Below are 22,684 nucleotides of genomic sequence, written 5' to 3' on the forward strand. Positions count from 1 at the left end.
CAAAAGTTTCTCAATACTTTGTTATATACCCTTTGTTGGCAATGACACAGGTCAAACGTTTTCTGTAAGTCTTCACAAGGTTTTCACACACTGTTGCTGGTATTTTGGCCCATTCCTCCATGCAGATCTCCTCTAGAGCAGTGATGTTTTGGGGCTGTCGCTGGGCAACACGGACTTTCAACTCCCTCCAAAGATTTTCTATGGGGTTGAGATCTGGAGACTGGCTAGGCCACTCCAGGACCTTGAAATGCTTCTTACGAAGCCACTCCTTCGTTGCCAGGGCGGTGTGTTTGGGATCATTGTCATGCTGAAAGACCCAGCCACGTTTCATCTTCAATGCCCTTGCTGATGGAAGGAGATTTTCACTCAAAATCTCACAATACATGGCCCCATTCATTCTTTCCTTTACACGGATCAGTCGTCCTGGTCCCTTTGCAGAAAAACAGCCCCAAAGCATGATGTTTCCACCCCCATGCTTCACAGTAGATATGGTGTTCTTTGGATGCAACTCAGCATTCTTTGTCCTCCAAACACGACGAGTTGAGTTTTTACCAAAAAGTTACATTTTGGTTTCATCTGACCATATGACATTCTCCCAATTCTCTTCTGGATCATCCAAATGCACTCTAGTAAACTTCAGACGGGCCTGGACATGCAATTTTTTTGTCCATTAAAATAACAAACTGGCTCTAACCAGAATAGAAAGAGGAGTGGGAGGCCCCGGTGCACAACTGAGCAAGAGGACAAATACATTAGTCTCTCTAGTTTGAGAAACAGACGCCTCACAGGTCCTCAACTGGCAGCTTCATTAAATAGTACCCGCAAAACACCAGTCTCAACATCAACAGTGAAGAGGCGACTCCAGGATGCTGACCTAGGCAGAGTTGCAAAGAAAAAGCCATATCTCAGACTGGCCAATAAAAATAAAATATTAAGATGGGCAAAAGAACACAGACACTGGACTTTTTCTTTGCAACTCTGCCTATGTCAGCATCCCGGAGTCGCCTCTTCACTGTTGACGTTGAGACTGGTGTTTTGCATTTTGATCCTGTAATCGAAACCACAATTGCTGATGCTCCAGATACTCAACTAGTCTCAAGAATGCCAGTTTTATTGCTTCTTTAATCAGCACAACAGTTTTCAGCTGTGCTAACATAATTGCAAAAGGGTTTTCTAATAATCAATTAGCCTTTTAAAATGATAAACTTGGATTAGCAAACACAACGTGCCATTGGAACACAGGACTGATGGTTGCTGAGAATGGGCCACTATACGCCTATGTAGATATTCCACTAGAAAACAGCCATTTCCGGCTACAATAGCAATTTACAACATTAACAATGTCTACACTTTATTTCTGATCAATTTGATGTTATTTTAATGGACCAAAAAATTTGCTTTTCTTTAAAAAACAAGAATTTCTAAGTGACCCCAAACTTTTGAACGGTAGTGTACATGTGGGTAGAGTTAAAGTGACTATGCATAGATAATAAATAGAGTAGCAGCAGCATAAAAGAGGGGTGAGGTGGGGTGGGGGGGCAATGCAAATAGTCCAGGTAGCCATGATCAGCTGTTCAGGAGTCTTATGGCTTGGGGGTAGAAGCTGTTAAGAAGCCTTTTGGACATAGACTTGGTGCTCCGGTACAGCTTGCCGTGCGGTAGCAGAGAGAACAGTGTATGACTTGGGTGGCTGGAGTCTTTGACAATTTTTAGGGCCTTCCTCTGACACCGCCTGGTATAGACGTCCTGGATGGCAGGAAGCTTGGCCCCAGTGATGTACAAGGCCGTACGCACTACCCTCTGTAGTGCCTTGCGGTCGCAGGCCGAGCAGTTGCCATACCAGGCGGTGATGCAACCAGTCAGGATGCTCTCGATGGTACAGCTGTATAACTTTTTGAGGATCTGAGGACCCATGCCAAATCTTTTCAGTCTCCTGAGGGGGAATAGGCTTTGTCGTGCCCTCTTCACAACTGTCTTGGTGTGTTTGGACCATGATGGTTTGTTGGTGATGTGGACACCAAGGAACTTGAAGCTCTCAACCTGTTAATACAGTATGTCTTAGAGTATCAATCTGTTCCTATAGGTAACAGGAAGGACAATGAAGAACAACTTTGCTTTTTATAGAAAAGACTAACTTCCAACACACCTCATTCATTAAGGAATTAACTCTAATTGGGAAGATTTCAGTAAGCTAAACATCTTGCAAGACCAGTGCTGGTTGCAGTTTATTGTGGAGACAGAAGTTGGGAGAGGCAATGGCATGCAGACTAATAAAACTGAACCCATCAGTGAACTAGAATCACAGATATAAGTAGCATGCAAGCTAACATTGTGAAATTCAAACCTATGCTGGGATCCATGCCTGCATTGATACAAAAAATATATATTATTGCAATATTATTGCACAAAACCAAGAACTTTGAAAGTCAAATGTGAGGGATTTCAGCAGCACATTCAAGACATACAGTATCAAGGATGCATACTGTATCAAGGATGCATATCTTGCTTACCACTGCAGGAGTAGTTACCCATCTCTCTTATGGTTCCGTTCCAGGTAAAATTACTCAATTTGCTGTAGCTGTGCATGGCTTGTGCTGTGTCTAACCCAGAAGGGGAATAGAGGACACATGTAAAAGGGGGGCTCAGTCAGCTCTCCTTCCTCTGGCTGTCCTCTGAGTGTGTGTGTGTGTGTGCGTGTGTGTGTGTGTGTGTGTGTGTGTGTGTGTGTGTGTGTGTGTGTGTGTGTGTGTGTGTGTGTGTGTGTGTGTGTGTGTGTGTGTGTGTGTGTGTGTGTGTGTGTGTGTGTGTGTGTGTCAGGGGCAGCCCACCCGTTGAGCTATGACTGGAAGAACGTACCTGGCCGTGTTTAAAATACCCTTGTGCGTTAACTCTACCATTGGACCACAGCCCAAAAGTCAAACAGTGACATGGATAAGTGAACTCTAGAGTGTAGGGGGAGTAAATCACCCCAGCACTCCCTTGTCATCAAGATCAGCTTGTGGGCTCCAGGTTGTAGCACACTCTGTTACAGAGCCTCAGTGTGTGTGTGTGTGTGTGTGTGTGTGTGTGTGTGTGTGTGTGTGTGTGTGTGTGTGTGTGTGTGTGTTAATCTATGTTTTGCCAAACTCAACAGGCTTGCAATTTCTGTGCCTTCCTCACAACACAAATAGAAAGCAACGGAAATACAGTACCAGTCAAAAGTTTGGACACACCTACAGTGAGGGGAAAAAAGTATTTGATCCCCTGCTGATTTTGTACGTTTGCCCACTGACAAAGAAATTACATGTACATTTACATTTTAAATTATCAGTCTATAATTTTAATGGTAGGTTTATTTGAACAGTGAGAGACAGAATAACAACAAAAAATCCAGAAAAACGCATGTAAAAAATGTTATAAATTGATTTGCATTTTAATGAGGGAAATAAGTATTTGACCCCTCTGTAAAACATGACTTAGTACTTGGTGGCAAAACCCTTGTTGGCAATCACAGAGGTCAGACGTTTCTTGTAGTTGGCAACCAGGTTTGCACATATCTCAGGAGGGATTTTGTCCCACTCCTCTTTGCAGATCTTCTCCAAGTCATTAAAGTTTCGAGCCTGACGTTTGGCAACTCGAACCTTTAGCTCCCTCCACAGATTTTCTATGGGATTAAGGTCTGGAGACTGGCTAGGTCACTCCAGAACCTTAATGTGCTTCTTCTTGAGCCACTCCTTTGTTGCCTTGGCCGTGTGTTTTGGGTCATTGTCATGCTGGAATACCAATCCACGACCCATTTTCAATGCCCTAGCTGAGGGAAGGAGGTTCTCACCCAAGATTTGTCGGTACATGGCCCCGTCCATTGTCCCTTTGATGCGGTGAAGTTGTCCTGTCCCCTTAGCAGAAAAACACCCCCAAAGCATAATGTTTCCACCTCCATGTTTGACTGTGGGGATGGTGTTCATAGGCAGCATTCCTCCTCCTCCAAACACGGCGAGTTGAGTTGATGCCAAAGAGCTCGATTTTGGTCTCATCTGACCACAACACTTTCACCCAGTTCTCCTCTGAATCATTCAGATGTTCATTGGCAAACTTCAGACGGCCCTGTATATGTGCTTTCTTGAGCAGGGGGACCTTGTGGGCGCTGCAGGATTTCAGTCCTTCACAGCATAGTGTGTTAACAATTGTTTTCTTGGTGACTATGGTCCCAGCTGCCTTGAGATCATTGACAAGATCCTCCCGTGTAGTTCTGGGCTGATTCCTCACCGTTCTCATGATCATTGCAACTCCACGAGGTGAGAACTTGCATGGAGCCCCAGGCCGAGGGAGATTGACAGGTCTTTTGTGTTTCTTCCATTTGCGAATAATCGCACCAACTGTTGTCACCTTCTCACCAAGCTGCTTGGCAATGGTCTTGTAGCCCATTCCAGCCTTGTGTAGGTCTATAATCTTGTCCCTGACATCCTTGGAGAGCTCTTTGGTCTTGGCCATGGTGGAGAGTTTGGAATCTGATTGATTGATTGCTTCTGTGGACAGGTGTCTTTTATACAGGTAACAAACTGAGATTAGGAGCACTCCCTTTAAGAGTGTGCTCCTAATCTCAGCTCGTTACCTGTATAAAAGACACCTGGGAGCCAGACATCTTTTTGATTGAGAGGGGGTCAAATACTTATTTCCCTCATTAAAATGCAAATCAATTTATAACATTTTTGACATGCGTTTTTCTGGATTATTTTGTTGTTATTCTGTCTCTCACTGTTCAAATAAACCTACCATTAAAATTATAGACTGATCATGTCTTTGTCAGTGGGCAAACGTACAAAATCAGCAGGGGATCAAATACTTTTTTCCCTCACTTTCTTGTAGCACAAGTTATAAGACGGATATCAGAGTTGGAACATATGACCTCTGATGGTTGTAGTGACATTTCTTACCCTAAAGTGAAACAATTTCACAATGATGGTCCTATTCCACAACATGTTACCTGTCCAGTCAGAGAATACAAGGAAATATATCAAGCCAATTTCTGCATCAAGGTTGTCACTGGTGACAAGTGCATCAAAAGCAAAGACAGTATAGGTTTAGTTAGAAATATAATTTCGATTAAAGGGGATCCCTATGTTGTATATAATGAGTTCACTTCTGTCAAATACTTTTTTGACTACCCAGTGAAATCACAGTTGGGAGTCTTCCTTCTGTCAGATATGTCTTTGAATCTGAAATGTGTCAAGGTAGATGAAAGCCTTCTAAAGTATGTGCTCTTGCCATTTAAAAATTAATTTGTGGGTATGCCGCTTCTTCATTTGGTTGAAGGTTAACAGCTGCAATCTGTAAATCCCGAGTGGCGCAGAGGTCAAATCCAGGCTCTGTCGTAGCCGGCCGCGACCGGGAGACCCATGGTGCGGCGCACAATTGGCCCAGGGTAGGGGAGGGAATGTCCGGCAGGGATGTAGCTCAGTTGGTAGAGCATGGCGTTTGCAATGTCAGGGTTGTGGGTTCGTTTCCCACGGGGGGCCAGTATGGGAAAAAATATATATAAAAAAATTATGTATGCACTCACTAACTATAAGTCGCTCTGGATAAGAGCGTCTGCTAAATGACTAAAATGTAATCTAACAGATATTGACAGATACTTGATTGTATTTTACAAACATAATATATAAAACTGCTGCATTTTGGTTGGATGCCAGAGCTGAGAAATTGTTTTTAGTAACATCAGTATGTAAATGTTTGTATAAAAAGTGTGAAATATATAAGTATTTGAACTATTCTAAATACAAATGTGTATTTTAAAGTGCATGAATTTGTGTCTAAAGTAATGAGCACTACATCATTCATATCATATTGAAATATTAATTAATATACACTACAAACCTGTGATCATACATAAGTCACCAACTAGTATGGAAAAGTAAAACACAAAAATTACCATGACACCAATACACAATCTAGTGGGCTAAATGTGGGAGGGGTCAGCGGTTACAATCAACACCACAGCCTGCGTTTGGCTGGTCAGCAGAGCAAGTCCTCTTATGAGAGTCTTACTTTCAATACTATAAATGATGCATATTAATTCTCAATTTGCACAGCATGTTTCACATTGTGGACTTTATATCCGTGGAGAAGGAGACTGAAGTTGTGCCTTCATCATGGGTCCAGGATGGCATGAACTACTTTACTGGTCCCCTTATACATCCACAGAACGCTGCACAAGGGCAGTGAAACGTCAAGAAGCACCTGACGAAACATGGGGTTTGTTTGATGTGAACGTCAGATACACTACAGGTGAGTTAATGTTACACTTGCAGTCAATTATTTTTAACTGACATCAACCTCCTGAGACAACAATATGTATCTGCAATCTAAACACAATGCATTCATATTCCCTTACAGACACATATGAAGAGGCTCGCCGTAAGTTTCCTATGGCTGTGGTCCAATCTGATCTTCAGACTGAGGAGGAGGATGACCGCCCCGCATATATGAAGAAAAAAGGAAGGTATAACTATAACAAATAGGATTTTTTTTTTTTACATCTCAGTGGATGGCCTAAATATCCAACATATGTTTACTTCACTGGTTGTTCTTATGAGTTCAATAACCTTATATTTTTTACATCAGGGGCACAAATACGCAAATATTCAGTGCCACTGAAAGGAAAAGGGCCAGTCAAACACCTCTAAGGGTTTGCCACCTGCACCAGTTATCAGACCTCCAGAGGACAGAAGAGAGACACCTGGGAATTCTGATAGGCCAACAAGGCTTGAGCCAAACATTCAACAACAGCAGCAGCCAGTGTGTGATCGTAAGTATTACATGTAAGGTACATATTGTGGCCCCCACCAACATCAAAGTTGCCCACCCCTGATCTATAATGTGATTGTGTTGATTATGTTGTTTATATTTATTATCCTTTATAACTTTAACTACTGAAAGAATGTGAGGGATAAAACACAACTGTGTTCTGTTTTGTATTTTTGCAGCAATTATTTGTGAGATCTTAATCTCCATTGAAATGATTAAGCAACAGCAAAAGCTTGAGGTGAGTTGAGGGCCAACTTTCAGATCAAGACTTAAAAAATAACCATGTATGACAAGATATCATTAAATGTATTGCTGAAAAGTAATCAACCAAGCCACAATCTGACCCAGAGTACCATTCGAGCTTTCTTCAAAATAGTATTATATTCTTCATATACAAGTTTGTTTTTCAGACTATATATTTGTGACTGTCTGGAGAGATGCCCACCAAGGAGAGTGTGTGGAGAATCCTCTCAAAACTCCTTACAAATGGCCTGGCCATGAAAACGAATTGGAGAGGGGCCAATCGGAAACAGGCTTTTGAACATCTTAAAATAAAATAGTTGTTATTGGTAAGTTTGCTTTCAAGGCCACTGCATGGGGCAGAGGCGCATAATGTCACGGAAATTATTAATTAAATAAAACAGGCCAGAATGTCAATTTGATTGTCAGCAGGGAAGTTCTTTATTACAACACAGTTTAAGGCAGGAAGTATTTCACAAAAAGCCATTGATAAAACTATTTTGTAGGGATGGGGGAGTTGCATAAACTATGAGTCATATTTCAGGGAGTATTTCAATAAGTGTTCAATTTTCTCTCTTTCTGATATTTACAAAGGTGCTGTGCCTCGCAGCCATTCTGAAGTTCCTGATGTGGAGATAGAAAAATACATAAAACGAGGGATGCAGCTAGCCCCTGAAAGGGACAGAGGGAGACAAAGGAGAGAGCGAGTGAGAAGTGACCAGACCTTGGAGGAGTGATGGAGAAAACGGAATGCCTACCAGAGCTTAAATAGAAAGAAAGCTTAAATAGACTAAATCAAACTACTTCTCATTGTTTCTGTGATAAAAAAATAAGAGTATTTCCTGTTTAAGTAGTATTTTAGTATTTTGATACTTTGTGCAAGGCAATTGATCAGCATTAAAAACTTTGTGAATGGGTATAATTTGTATGTATAAAATGTATAATAGTAATATTTAAAATTACTAAATCGGGTAATTTTGTATACATTTATTAAAATTTGCATCGGGCCGCTTCTGGGGGGATTCTGGTAAAATGCCGGCAAGGTCGGCTGAACTCCGGTAGACGGAAACGGTCCGATGTACTTGGGACGATTCTGGGCAGTCATTCATTTTGATTCCAGGCCGAGTCCGACACCGGGCCGATTCAATCAGTTCCGGCCACCCGGAAGAGGGCAGCTTCTGGGCCGATTCCTCATTGCTAGCTGGGTATCTAGCTCAAATTCTAGATGTCGGATTAAAACGAGACTATAGCGTCCATAAAGTGACCATTGGATTAATAAATACCTGATTGACTAAATTTGAAGGTGCAACAGTTTTCCTTGAATTTATAATGTATCGCTCTCACGTGCACATTTCCGACCATTAAGAAACAACAATTTGCTACATTTTTGTAGCATTTCTGACAATGCTAACATATTTTTTAGCTGGATCTCAGAGGTCTATAAAACCGGGCCAGCAACTTGACAACACAAACAGTTCACAGCCTGCACCAGCCAGCCATGATGAGAAGTGGTTGAGGACAAACCTAGGCTACTATAGATAGCTATATGTTGGTACTCAAACTGAGGTTAATCAATAAATGCATACAGATAATTGTCCAACATGAAGAATGGGTCGGTTGTGAGCTGAAAGTGGTTTTATTTTGATTAGCTAACGTTATGTAGCTAGCCAGCAGCTGTAAGATCCAAGATGGAGTAGGAGTGCGGTCGTGTTTTCTGTAGTGTCCTCGTGTAAATAGCCATTTTTTATTTATTTTTTTGTCTATGTTGTATATACAGTGAGGGAAAAATGTATTTGATCCCCTGCTGATTTTGTACGTTTGCCCACTGACAAAGAAATTATCAGTCTATAATTTTAACGGTAGGTTTATTTGAACAGTGAGAGACTATTAAAGGGAGTGCTCCTAATCTCAGCTTGTTACCTGTATAAAAGACACCTGTCCACAGAAGCAATCAATCAATCAGATTCCAAACTCTCCACCCTGGCCAAGACCAAAGAGCTCTCCAAGGATGTCAGGGACAAGATTGTAGACCTACACAAGGCTGGAATGGGCTACAAGACCATCGCCAAGCAGCTTGGTGAGAAGGTGACAACAGTTGGTACGATTATTCGCAAATGGAAGAAACACAAAATAACTGTCAATCTCCCTCAGCCTGGGGCTCCATGAAAGATCTCACCTCGTGGAGTTGCAATGATCATGAGAACGGAATCAGCCCAGAACTACACGGGAGGATCTTGTCAATGATCTCAAGGCAGCTGGGACCATAGTCACCAAGAAAACAATTGGTAACACACTACAACATGAAGGACTGAAATCCAGCAGCGCCCGCAAGGTCCCCCTGCTCAAGAAAGCACATATACAGGCCCGTCTGAAGTTTGCCAATGAACATCTGAATGATTCAGAGGAGAACTGGGTGAAAGTGTTGTGGTCAGATGAGACCAAAATAAGCTAAGATTTTAAAGGTATGATGTGAAATGATCAGTCCAATCAAAGCTGCTGTAGATATAACGTGATTTGACGTCCTTTTATCTGTGGCCAATGACCTTGAGCCTTTTTGGATGGGCACTTCTAATGTAACTCTATGGCAGCACTCAAAGGGCTTGAATTGTCGAGCTCTACCCTTAGAATGCTGCCTATGACCCCAAGAACACCATCCCCACCGTCAAACATGGAGGTGGAAACATTATGCTTTGGGGGTGTTTTTCTGCTAAGGGGACAGGACAACTTCACCGCATCAAAGGGACAATGGACGGGGCCATGTACCGTCAAATCTTGGGTGAGAACCTCCTTCCCTCAGCCAGGGCATTGAAAATTGGTCGTGGATGGGTATTCCAGCATGACAATGGCCCAAAACACACGGCCAAGGCAACAAAGGAGTGGCTCAAGAAGAAGCACATTAAGAACCTGGAGTGGCCTAGCCAGTCTCCAGACCTTAATCCCATAGAAAATCTGTGGAGGGAGCTGAAGGTTCGAGTTGCCAAACGTCAGCCTCGAAACCTTAATGACTTGGAGAACATCTGCAAAGATGAGTGGGACAAAATCCCTCCTGAGATGTGTGCAAACCTGGTGGCCAACTACAAGAAACGTCTGACCTCTGTGATTGCCAACAATGGTTTTGCCACCAAGTACTAAGTCATGTTTTGCAGAAGGGTCAAATACTTATTTCTCTCATTAAAATGCAAATCAATTTATAACATTTTTGACATAGGCGTTTTTCTGGATTTTTTTGTTGTTATTCTGTCTCTCACTGTTCAAATAAACCTACCATTAAAATTATAGACTGATTATGTCTTGGTCAGTGGGCAAATGTACAAAATCAGCAGGGGATCAAATACTTTTTTCCCTCACTGTATATATATATATATATTGTGATGTCACGAGAGGCTGTGTCCTGGAGGGACGTTACATCCCCCTGAGGTGGCTGCAAACCCAGACAGCTATGGCTCCATCTGCTGGTATGGTCGGGAACTCCACCCCTCTATGGCCAATCTTCCCACGCAGCTGAAACAAATGAGGAGCTGATGAGCTGAAGGTTTGGGAAGGGAAGAGACTCACTGAGGGAGTGTGTGGGGGTGAAGAGACACAGTCTCCAAGGTGGGCTCTCTGGAGGACAAGAGTGCTGCACGTCCACTTCCATGAGGAATATAAGGATTTGGAGATACTTACCTTTGGGAAATACTCACCTTTGGATATATGCACCTGTGGAAATACGTGTGGGGAGTTTGGAAGGACGTTTTGCTGGGTTGGCCACTAGCTGCAACGGGGAATACAGTAAGACTGGGGAAAAGTTATTTGAGCGAGGGAGAGTTATGATTTTGGATGGGGAAGAGACATCCCTGAACTGTTAACCCTTAAAGAGCCACCAGAGAACAGAGTTGTGTTATACTTTCGTTAGTTTCCCAAGACCTTTAATAAAATCCTTGTTTTGGTTGAACCTGGTCTCCTTGCACTACTTGAGCAATCCCGCTGAAAGCTGTGTAGCCTCTCGTGACATCACAGATGGTGGAGAATACGGGCACGCTCAAGCGTTAATAGTGCATGTCAGAGGAGGATACCGAAGGTTTGATCACCCAGTTTTCCAAGCTGGCCGTAGGCTCCCCGCCGACTGAAATGGAGGACATATTGAAAGCCCTTGTTGCTGGCCAGCAAGCCCAGATGCAAGCAAACGTGGCTCTCTTGGAGGAGCAAAAGAAAGCCAACCTTCTGAAGGCAGAGGAATTGCAGTTGCAGAGACAGAGGGTGGTCCAAAATACCCGCCCAATAAAGGCAAGTGACTTTATATCTAAGATGGGAGCTACCGATGACATTGAGGCATACCTGCATGCATTTGAGGCCACGGCCACTAGGGAAGCCTGGCCCAAGCAACAGTGGGTTGGTCTGTTAGCCCCCTTTCTAACCGGGGAATCACTGAATGCTGTCCGGGACCTGGGCCCTGACCAGGTTACTGACTATGATGCCCTGAAGTCTGAGATCCTCAGCAGATATGGACTCACAAAGTTTGGTATGGCCCAGCGCTTTCACAGTTGGACCTTCCAACCAGACCAACCTCCTCGGGCGCAGATGCATGAACTTGTCCGAATCGCAAGGAAATGGCTGGATCCGCAGAGGAATACAGCAGCGGCGGTGGTGGAGGCCGTTGTGGTGGATCGTTACCTACGCGCCCTGCCTTATGAGGCAAAAACGGTTCATCAGTCAACAGGCCTTGACCACGGCTGATCTGACCGTGGAAGCTGTGGAAAAGTACCAGGCCACAGCGGAGATGCTGAATGCTTCCCGAAAAGACCCCAGGAGTGCGGCCCCCACCACAAATGGGAAGAACCCGTCCAAAGGACCCCAAGGTCTTGAACCCAGCCACGTCAGGACTTATCCCGGCTCCAGGGGGAGCCAGAAACCAGGCGGGTCCAAGAAGAGTACACCAGGAGGGGGAAACTCGACAGTGTTACCGGTGTGGGGAGATGGGACATATCTCCTGGCAGTGTGGGAAACCAGCCGATGAACCTATGCCCACTGCGGAGTCCTCCAGCTCAGCACCCACACACCGTTTTGCCTCGCTCTTGGGAGTCGTAGATGGCGGCCCAGATCGACCCCCCCACCTGCCCGGTAACTGTGAATCACCATGATGTGGAGGCCTTACTGGATTCTGGTAGCCGGGCCACCCTGGTGCGTAAGGATTTGGTGGGCCCAACGTGTCTGACCCCGGGGAAAGTCCTCCCAGTTTCCTGTGTCCATGGGGACACCAGAGAATACCCCATTACTGAACTTACAATGACCAGCACACGGGAACCATACACACGACGGCGGGGTGGTTGATTCCCTCCCCGTCCCTGTCCTAATTGGACGAGACTGCCCAGCCTTTTACCCACTCTGGAGAGAGTCTCAGGAGAGGATAACCCGAGTACCTCGGAAACGGAGAGGCAAGACTCATCCTGGGAAGGCTCCGGTGCAATCCTCCGAGTTACTCACTCCCGCCCGGGCTCTGATAGGGATGGCAAGTGCCCAGACCGACACAGAGACGGAGCTACAGAATCTGGACAAAGAACTGTCTGGTCTGAAGGGGACCGCTGAGAGGTATCGTTTGTTAAAGCAACAGTTAGACATGAAGACAGAAGAGTTAGATATCCTCCAGGCTAAACTCCAACAGAGCTCCTTCCATAAGCAACAGGAGGAGCTGGAGAGGCTGCGCAGGACCATCGAGGAGTGTGAGGAGACCCTGCGCAGTAGTAAGGAGGTCCAGAAGAAGGCAGAGGAGAAGTACAAGGTGTTGGAGAACAAGATGAAGAATGCGGAGGCAGAGAGAGAGAAGGAACTGAAAGCTGCTCAACAGAAGCTAAACTCTGCTAAAACCAAGGCTGATGCGTTCAGTAAGAAACTCAAGGAGAGACAACAGGAGGCTGAGTCCCTGGTCCTAGAGGTGGAGGAGTTGAAGAGAGAGCAGGCTGGCAAGCACCACGGCAATGCGGACGCCCTCTCCCGGCGTGATGCCTTCTTCGCTGCCTTTACCCCGACGAGGGCGTCGGTCCCGAGGAGGGGATGTGTGATGTCACGAGAGGCTGTGTCCTGGAGGACGTTACATCCCCCTGAGGTGGCTGCAAACCCAGACAGCTATGGCTCCATCTGCTGGTATGGTCGGGAACTCCACCCCTCTATGGCCAATCTTCCCACGCAGCTGAAACAAATGAGGAGCTGATGAGCTGAAGGTTTGGGAAGGGAAGAGACTCACTGAGGGGAGTGTGTGGGGGGTGAAGAGACACAGTCTCCAAGGTGGGCTCTCTGGAGGACAAGAGTGCTGCACGTCCACTTCCATGAGGAATATAAGGATTTGGAGATACTTACCTTTGGGAAATACTCACCTTTGGATATATGCACCTGTGGAAATACGTGTGGGGAGTTTGGAAGGACGTTTTGCTGGGTTGGCCACTAGCTGCAACGGGGAATACAGTAAGACTGGGGAAAAGTTATTTGAGCGAGGGAGAGTTATGATTTTGGATGGGGAAGAGACATCCCTGAACTGTTAACCCTTAAAGAGCCACCAGAGAACAGAGTTGTGTTATACTTTCGTTAGTTTCCCAAGACCTTTAATAAAATCCTTGTTTTGGTTGAACCTGGTCTCCTTGCACTACTTGAGCAATCCCGCTGAAAGCTGTGTAGCCTCTCGTGACATCACAATATATATATATATATATATATATATATATATATTTATATATATATATATATATACACACACACATATACATACATATATCCTTTAAAAAAATTTATTACTTTCCAACCCCACCACACCTTCCCTATTTGGAGTAAACTAGTGAACAACAATGCTTAGGCCTCTACTTCCAGCTTATACATACTATATACATTTTATGGACAATTTTACAATAGTTCTGTTTGGTTTGTTTTTACTCCTGAACTTCCTCTACCCTCAACCTCTCCGATCTTTTTCATGATGTCCATCTGGTTTGCTTCTATATGCCATATCTTTCTTACTATGCTCCTTCACAAAAGCTCTCAACCTATAACCTATAAACGTATTATGGACACAGTATGCTTTACATTAGTTATCTTGTTGTTGTTAGTTGTTATTAGTCCCATCCTTCAGTCCATTCAACACCTCCCATCTATCTCTTAACACCATCCATATAGAATTTCTATATGCCATATATTTTTCAACTGTACTGTGATGTTTCATAAAAGTTCTGAACCCTTCTATTCTCATTGTTTCTACAGATTGTAAATTGAAAATAAACATTTTTGCTAAAAGTATTATTATATTATTGATCGATTGACTATGACTTTTCAGATCACCCAGTAGTGCTATCTGCAGGGTTAGCGGCAGGTAAATATTGCAATCCTTCAGCCATTCCTGGACCGGTGACCAAAAACAAGCTACAAATGGACAGTACCAAAACAAATGATCTAATGATTCTGTCTCTTCGCAGCAAAATCTGCAGAGCTAGGAAGATTGTTATTTATATGGGGGATACATTCTATTGGTAGCAGGAATTGTGTATAATAATTGAAATTGAAAAATTATAAGTTTTGAATCCAGCATCGTTTTGCATTTTCAGTTCATAAACACTATGCCATGGAATCGATACGTCAAAAAATATCTTCCCAACTATTTTGCAATCTATATTGGACGGCTGTCAATCCTTTGGTCCTTAAATTAATCTGAGGGGGGGGATGATGGGTTGCCACTGCCTATTCTCACTTAAAACATTGTTTTTTGTTTTTAATAGTGTATATATTTCATGCTGAATACAAAATGAACAATATGTTGGAAGAGCTTATGCTTACAGCTGACAGAGCTTTCAAATTGTCATGAAATTAGAACACCTACAGAATAAAAATTGAAACATTTATTTAATCTGGGGGAGCTGTTAATTTGGAGGTACATAGCGCTATTGAGCAACACCCTTTTTGGGGTCATAATCAGGATGTCTCATATGCAAGCACACCTGTCTTCCATTACAGTGTCCCCATCACTGCCCAAAGCAAAGGTTCAACAGTGGTCCAAAGGGGGAATGTGGCCCCTTGTTATAAGGAAAGGATGTACTTAGAAAAAGGTCAATTTTGGGTGGTCATCTATGATGATTCTTCACATTTTCAGAGTAACTCCCAATAAATCCCTGTCTCAATAGCTCACATCTTTCACCCAAGCCTCTCTCTGCTTTCCTTAGGGGACAGCGCAACACAAACAACACCAGATGGCAGGATACAGAAACCACCAGCGACGTGTTTAAAACCTCCAAAAGGCCATGCTCCTCATCTTCATGACTTTTCAGCACTAAAAACGTTGTTTATGTATGGTAATCTAACAGCAGATGCACTGCCTTTAAATAGATTACTTTCACCACACGTTTTATTTCTTGGGTCAAACGAATGTACTTCGGCTGTTATCAACCAATCGTTTCAAGTGAATTTCAGATAAACTGCAGCTGATCATAAAGCCTTATCTGAAATAACTAGGAGATAATTCAATGCTACAATTAGATATATCTGTTTTTACACTTCAAACATAGTCACATTTACATGTTACTGCGTAATACTGCACAATATATATTTTATTCAAGATGAGAATGTTTTCTGGGATAAGCATGTTTGCTGGGATAACTACCCTCTAGTCTATTGAAATAAATGGAACGCCCCTGGGATAAATACCCTCTAGTCCAGGTTTTCCCAACCTTGGGGGTGAGCCCTTCCTTGATTTGAGGGGTATATTTATAAATGTTTTATAACAATTCGTGATTGTTTATTCCAGTGTTGTATACTCGATACCAGTCTCGGTCTTGAATCCGGTCTCAAGACCACATATTAAGTGTCTCGGTCTTGACTTGGTGTCATATACATTTGTACTCGGTCTCAACTCGGTCTCTGACAGCTTCGCCAGGCCAAATATACAGTCGTGGTCAAAAGTTTTGAGAATGACACAAATATTAATTTTCACAAAGTCTGCTGCCTCAGTTTTTATGATGGCAATTTGCATATACTCCAGAATGTTATGAAGCGTGATCAGAGGAATTGCAATTAATTGCAAAGTACCTCTTTGCCATGAAACATTTCCACTGCATTTCAGCCCTGCCACAAAAGGACCAGCTGACATCATGTCAGTGATTCTCTCGTTAAACACAGGTGAGAGTGTTGACGAGGACAAGGCTGGAGATCACTCTGTCATGGTGACTGAGTTAGAATAACAGACTGGAAGCTTTAAAATAATAATAATAATAATAATAATAATATGCCATTTAGCAGACGCTTTTATCCAAAGCGACTTACAGTCATGCGTGCATACATTTTTTTGTGTATGGGTGGTCCCGGGGATCGAACCCACTACCTTGGCGTTACAAGCGCCGTGCTCTACCAGCTGAGCTTCATTGTTCATCCTCTGTTAACCATGGTTACCTGCAAGGAAACACGTGCCGTCATCATTACTTTGCAAAAAAAGGGCTTCACAGGCAAGGATATTGCTGCTAGTAAGATTGCACCTAAATCAACCATTTATCAGATCATCAAGAACTTCAAGGAGAGAGGTTCAATTGTTCTGAAGAAGGCTTCAGGGCGCCCAAGAAAGTCCAGCAAGCGCCAGGACCGTCTCCTAAAGTTGATTCAGCTGCGGGATCGGGGCACCACCAGTGCAGAGCTTGCTCAGGAATGGCAGCAGGCAGGTGTGAGTGAGTGCATCTGCACGCACAGTGAGGCGAAGACTTTTGGAGGATGGCCTGGTGTCAAGAAGGGCAGCGAGGAAGCCACTTCTCTCCAGGAAAAACAGCAGGGACAGACTGATATTCTGCAAAAGGTACAGGGATTGGACTGCTGAGGACTGGGGTAAAGTCATTTTCTCTGATGAATCCCCTTTCCGATTGTTTGGGGCATCCGGAAAAAAGCTTGTCAGGAGAAGAAAAGGTGAGCGCTACCATCAGTCCTGTGTCATGCCAACAGTAAAGCATCCTGAGATCATTCATGTGTGGGGTTGCTTCACAGCCAAGGGAGTGGGCTCACTCACAATTTTGCCTAAGAACACAATCATGAATAAAGAATGGTACCAACACATCCTCTGAGAGCAACTTCTCCCAACCATCCAAGAACAGTTTGGTGATGAACAATGCCTTTTCCAGCATGATGGAGCACCTTGCCATAAGGCAAAAGTGATAACTAAGTGGCTCGGGGAACAAAACATCAACTTTTTGGGTCCATGGCCAGGAAACTCCCCAAACCTTAATCCCATTGAGAACTTGTGGTCAATCCTCAAGAGGCGGGTGGACAAACAAAAACCCACAAATTCTGACAAACTCCAAAGCATTGATTATGCAAGAATGGGCTGCCATCAGTCAGGATGTGGCCCAGAAGTTCATTGACAGCATGCCAGGGCGGATTGAAGAGGTCTTGAAAAAGAAGGGTCAACACTGAAATGTCAGAATAATAGTAGAGAGAATGATTTATTTCAGCTTTTATTTCTTTCATCACATTCCCAGTGGGTCAGAAGTTTACATACATTCAATTAGTATTTGGTAGCATTGCCTTTAAATTGTTTAACTTGGGTCAAACGTTTCGGATAGCCTTCCACAAGCTTCCCACAATATGTTGGGTGAATTTTGGCCCATTCCTCCTGACAGAGCTGGTGTAACTGAGTCAGGTTTGTAGGCCTCCTTGCTCGCACACGCTTTTTCAGTTCTGCCCACACATTTTCTGTAGGATTGAGGTCAGGGCTTTGTGATGGCCACTCCAATACCTTGACTCTGGCTTGGTGTGTCTCTGGTTTGGTGTGTCTCTGGCTTGGTCTGTCTCTGGCTTGGTGTGTCTCTGGCTTGGTGTGTCTCTGGCTTGGTGTGTCTGATGTATGAGCCCAATAAATAAGGCGATCACGAACCTCGAGCGGAACGTACGTCCGCCCCACAGGACACTCGGGGGGAGTAGGGTCGGTACGCAGTGCCCGCTCGATCTCCGCATCGACCTCCCACACCACCGGAGCCACCAGACAAGACTCCGGCAGTATGGGAGTAGGCTCAATGGACCTCTCCTCTGTGTCATACCGCCGGGACAGGGCGTCTGCCTTACCGTTCTGGGACCCTGGGATGTATGTGATCTTAAAAACAAACCGGGTCAGGAACATGTTCCACCTAGCCTGACGAGGGTTCAATCTCCTAGCTGCCCGGATGTACTCCAGGTTACGGTGATCAGTCAGAATGATGAAAGGGTGTTGAGCCCCCTCAAACCAATGCCTCCACACCTTTAGGGCCTGGACTACAGCTAACAGCTCCCTGTCCCCTACGTCATAATCACGCTCCGCCGAGCTGAGCTTCTTAGAATAGAACGCACAGGGGCGGAGCTTAGGTGGCGTGCCGGACCGTTGCGACAGGACTGCCCCAATACCGGCCTCGGACGCGTCTACCTCTACTTGGAATGGTAAAGAGGGATCTGGATGCGCCAGCACCGGAGCCGATGTGAACAGGTTTTTCAGTTTGACAAATGCCCTGTCCGCCTCAGCTGACCACTGCAAGCGAACGGACCCCCTTTAGCAGGGGACGTAATGGGAGCTGCAACCTGTCCAAAGCCCCGGATAAACCTCCGGTAGTAATTAGCAAAACCCAAAAACTGCTGCACCTCTTTTACAGTGGTTGGAGTTTGCCAATTACGCACGGCCGACACACGGTCAACCTCTATCTTCACACCAGACGCGGACAACCGATAACCCAAAAAGGAGATGGACTCCTGGAAGAACAAGCATTTCTCTGCCTTGACATACAAGTCATGCCCCAACAGTCTCCTCAACACTCGGCGCACCAGGGCTACATGCTCGGCTCGTGTAGAAGAGTACACTAGGATGTCGTCGATGTATACTACCACACCCTGCCCATGCATGTCCCGGGAAAATCTCGTCAACAAAGGATTGGAAGACTGAAGGAGCATTCATTAACCCGTATGGCATGACGATATACTCGTAATGACCCGAGGTGGTGCTAAATGCTGTTTTCCATTCATCCCCCTCCCTAATGCGCACCAGATTGTACGCGCTCCTGAGATCCAACTTTGTGAAGAACCGCGCTCCGCGTAATGATTCTGTCATAGTCGCAATCAGTGGAAGAGGGTAACTGTACTTAACCGTGATCTGATTGAGACTACGGTAATCAATACACGGGCGCAAACCCCCGTCCTTCTTCTTCACAAAGAAGAAACTCGAGGAAACCGGGAAGTGGAGGACCGTATGTATCCCTGTGCCAAGGGACTCGGCTATGTAAGTCTCCATAGCCGCTGTCTCCTCTTGAGACAGGGGGATACACACGGCTCCGTGGAAGTGCCGCTCCTGTTTGGAGATCTATCGCACAATCCCCCTGTCTATGAGGTGGTAGCCGTGTTGCCCTCGTTTTGCTGAACACAAGTGCTAAATCCTCATATTCAGGGGGAATGCGCATTGCGGGCACTTGGTTCGGACTCTCTACCGAGGTCGCCCCTAAGGAAACACCTAGACATCTCCCTACACACTGGGCAGACCACTCCATAAGAGCCCTCTGTTGCCACGCAATGGTAGGATCATGGGTGCTTAACCAGGGAAGCCCCAGCACCACGGGATACGCAGGAGAGTCCATCAGATAAAACTGAATGATCTCCTCATGACCCCCCTGCGTCGTCATCTTAAGTGGTGCTGTGACTTCTCTGATCAACCCCGACCCCAACGGCCGGCTGTCTAGGGCATGAACAGGAAAGGGGGCTTCTACCGGCCGAAGGGGAATGCCTAACCTATAACAAAATGCACGATCAACAAAATTCCCAGCTGCGCCTGAATCTACTAGCGCCTTATGCTGGGAATGAGGTGCCACCTGTGGAAATCTCACAGGTATACTCATGTGACCAACAGAGAGCTCTGGGTAAGTGGGGCGCCTACTCACCTGAAATGACTCCCCAGTGCGTGACCTGTTGTCTCCTCTCCCAGGAGACCCTCCCCAGCACCTGGCCGCGGTGTGTCCTCCACGGCCACAGTTGGTGCAGGGATGGCCCCCTCTCGGGTTCTCTCTCCTCCTCTCTCTAGCGCCAGCACCTCCGAGCTCCATGGGAATCGGCTCGGAGGTGCTGGAGGGTGGAATGGACGACCCCCACTCGGGACGTCCGCGGGTAGCCAGCAGGGTGTCGAGACGGATGGAGATGTCCACCAACTGGTCGAAGGATAGGTTGGTGTCCCTGCAGGCCAGCTCACGACGAACGTCCTCTCGTAGGCTACACCGGTAATGGTCGATGAGGGCCCTCTCATTCCACCCCGCATCCGCCGCTAGAGTCCCGGAACTCCAGGGCGAACTCCTGTGCGCTCCTCTTCCCCTGTCGGAGGTGGAACAGATGCTCCCCGCCGCCCCTCCCCCTCAGGTGGATGATCGAAGACAGCCCTGAAGCGGCGGGAGAACTCCGCGTAGGTGATGGTAGCGGCGTCTATTCCCCTCCATTCGGCGTTGGCCCACTCCAACGCCTTGCCGGATAGACAGGAGATGAGGGCGGAGACGCTCTCGTATCCCGAGGGCGCTGGGTGTATGGTGGCCAGGTAGAGTTCCACCTGCAGGAGGAACCCCTGACACCCGGCTGCAGAACCATCATATGCCCTCGGGAGCGAGAGCTGAATGCCACTGGGCTCCGGTGCTGGGAGAGGAGGACTGGCCGTTGGTGATGGTATGGTGTGGGAAGGCGTGGGCACCTCTCCTGTAACCAACCGGCGCAGAGTGTTGGACACCTCGTTCATGGCGGCCCCAAGTTGCCGGATCATGGTGTCTTGGTCGCTGATCCGATCCTCCAGCGACTTGGGTGCCGCCGCTGCTCCTGCTGACTCCATACTGGTGTGTTGTTCTGTCAAGGCTGAGGTGTATGTGGTGTGGGAGTCAGGCGCAGGACACCGAAGCTTAGTCCAACAAAGTTTACTTGTGAACTACAAGGCAAAGATACAACGATCGGCCTCAAAACAAAACAGAGGCGAGCTATTACGCAAACCATGCGTAAAACAATAAAACAACAAAACAGAGAAAAAACACGCAGCACTACGGACAGGCGAAAACAACACACAACCTAACCAGTACAACACAGGCAACTTATAGAACACGTAATCAGACACAAACGGACACAGGTGTAACAGACAGACAAAAGCAATCAAATATAGAAACATTCAACGGTGGCAGCTAGTACTCCGGGGACGACGAACGCCGAAGCCTGCCCGAACTAGGAGGAGGAGCAGCCTCGGCAGAATCCGTGACAACGTGGTACCTTCAGGCGTTTGGAAATTGCTCCCAAGGATGAACCAGACTTGTGGAGGTCTACAATTTTCCCCAAGCTATTTAAAGGCATAGTCAACTTATTGTATGTAAACTTCTGACCCACTGGAATTGTGATACAGTGAATAATAAGTGAAATCTGTCTGTAAACAATTGTTGGAAAAATTACTTGTGTCATGCACAAAGTAGATGTCCTAACTGACTTGCCAAAACTATAGTTTGTTAACAAGACATTTGTGGAGTCGTTGAAAAACGAGTTAATGACTCCAACCTAAGTGTATGTAAACTTCCGACTTCAACTGTATGTATGTATGTATGTACAGTGGGGAGAACAAGTATTTCATACACTGCCGATTTTGCAGGTTTTCCAACTTACAAAGCATATAGAGGTCTGTAATTTTTATCATAGGTACACTTCAACTGTAAGAGATGGAATCTAAAACAAAAATCCAGAAAATCACAATGTATGATTTTTAAATAACTAATTTGCATTTTATTGCATGACATAAGTATTTGATACATCAGAATAGCAGAACTTAATATTTGGTACAGAAACATTTGTTTGCAATTACAGAGATCATACGTTTCCTGTAGGTCTTGACCAGGTTTGCACACACTGCAGCAGGGATTTTGGCCCACTCCTCCATACAGACCTTCTCCAGATCCTTCAGGTTTCGGGGCTGTCACTGGGCAATACGGACTTTCAGCTCCCTCCAAAGATTTTCTATTGGGTTCAGGTCTGGAGACTGGCTAGGCCACTCCAGGACCTTGAGATGCTTCTTACGGAGCCACTCCTTAGTTGCCCTGGATGTGTGTTTCGGGTCGTTGTCATGCTGGAAGACCAGCCACAACCCATCTTCAATGCTCTTACTGAGGGAAGGAGGTTGTTGGCCAAGATCTCGCGATACATGGCCCCATCCATCCTCCCCTCAATACGGTGCAGTCATCCTGTCCCCTTTGCAGAAAAGCATCCCCAAAGAAAGATGTTTCCACCTCCATGCTTCACGGTTGGGATGGTGTTCTTGGGGTTGTACTCATCCTTCTTCTTCCTCCAAACACGGCGAGTGGAGTTTACACCAAAAAGCTATATTTTTGTCTCATCAGACCACATGACCTTCTCCCATTCCTCCTCTGGATCATCCAGATGGTCATTAGCAAACTTCAGACGGGCCTGGACATGCGCTGGCTTGAGAGGTGGACCTTGCGTGCGCTGCAGGATTTTAATCCATGACGGCGTAGTGTGTTACTAATGGTTTTCTTTGAGACTGTGGTCCCAGCTCTCTTCAGGTCATTGACCAGGTCCTGCCATGTAGTTCTGGGCTGATCCCTCACCTTCCTCATGATCATTGATGCCCCACGAGGTGAGATCTTGCATGGAGCCCCAGACCGAGGGTGATTCACCGTCATCTTGAACTTTTCTA

The sequence above is a fragment of the Coregonus clupeaformis genome, chromosome 11 (genome assembly GCF_020615455.1).
Source record: "Coregonus clupeaformis isolate EN_2021a chromosome 11, ASM2061545v1, whole genome shotgun sequence".
In the NCBI taxonomy this organism is placed as follows: Eukaryota; Metazoa; Chordata; class Actinopteri; order Salmoniformes; family Salmonidae; genus Coregonus; species Coregonus clupeaformis.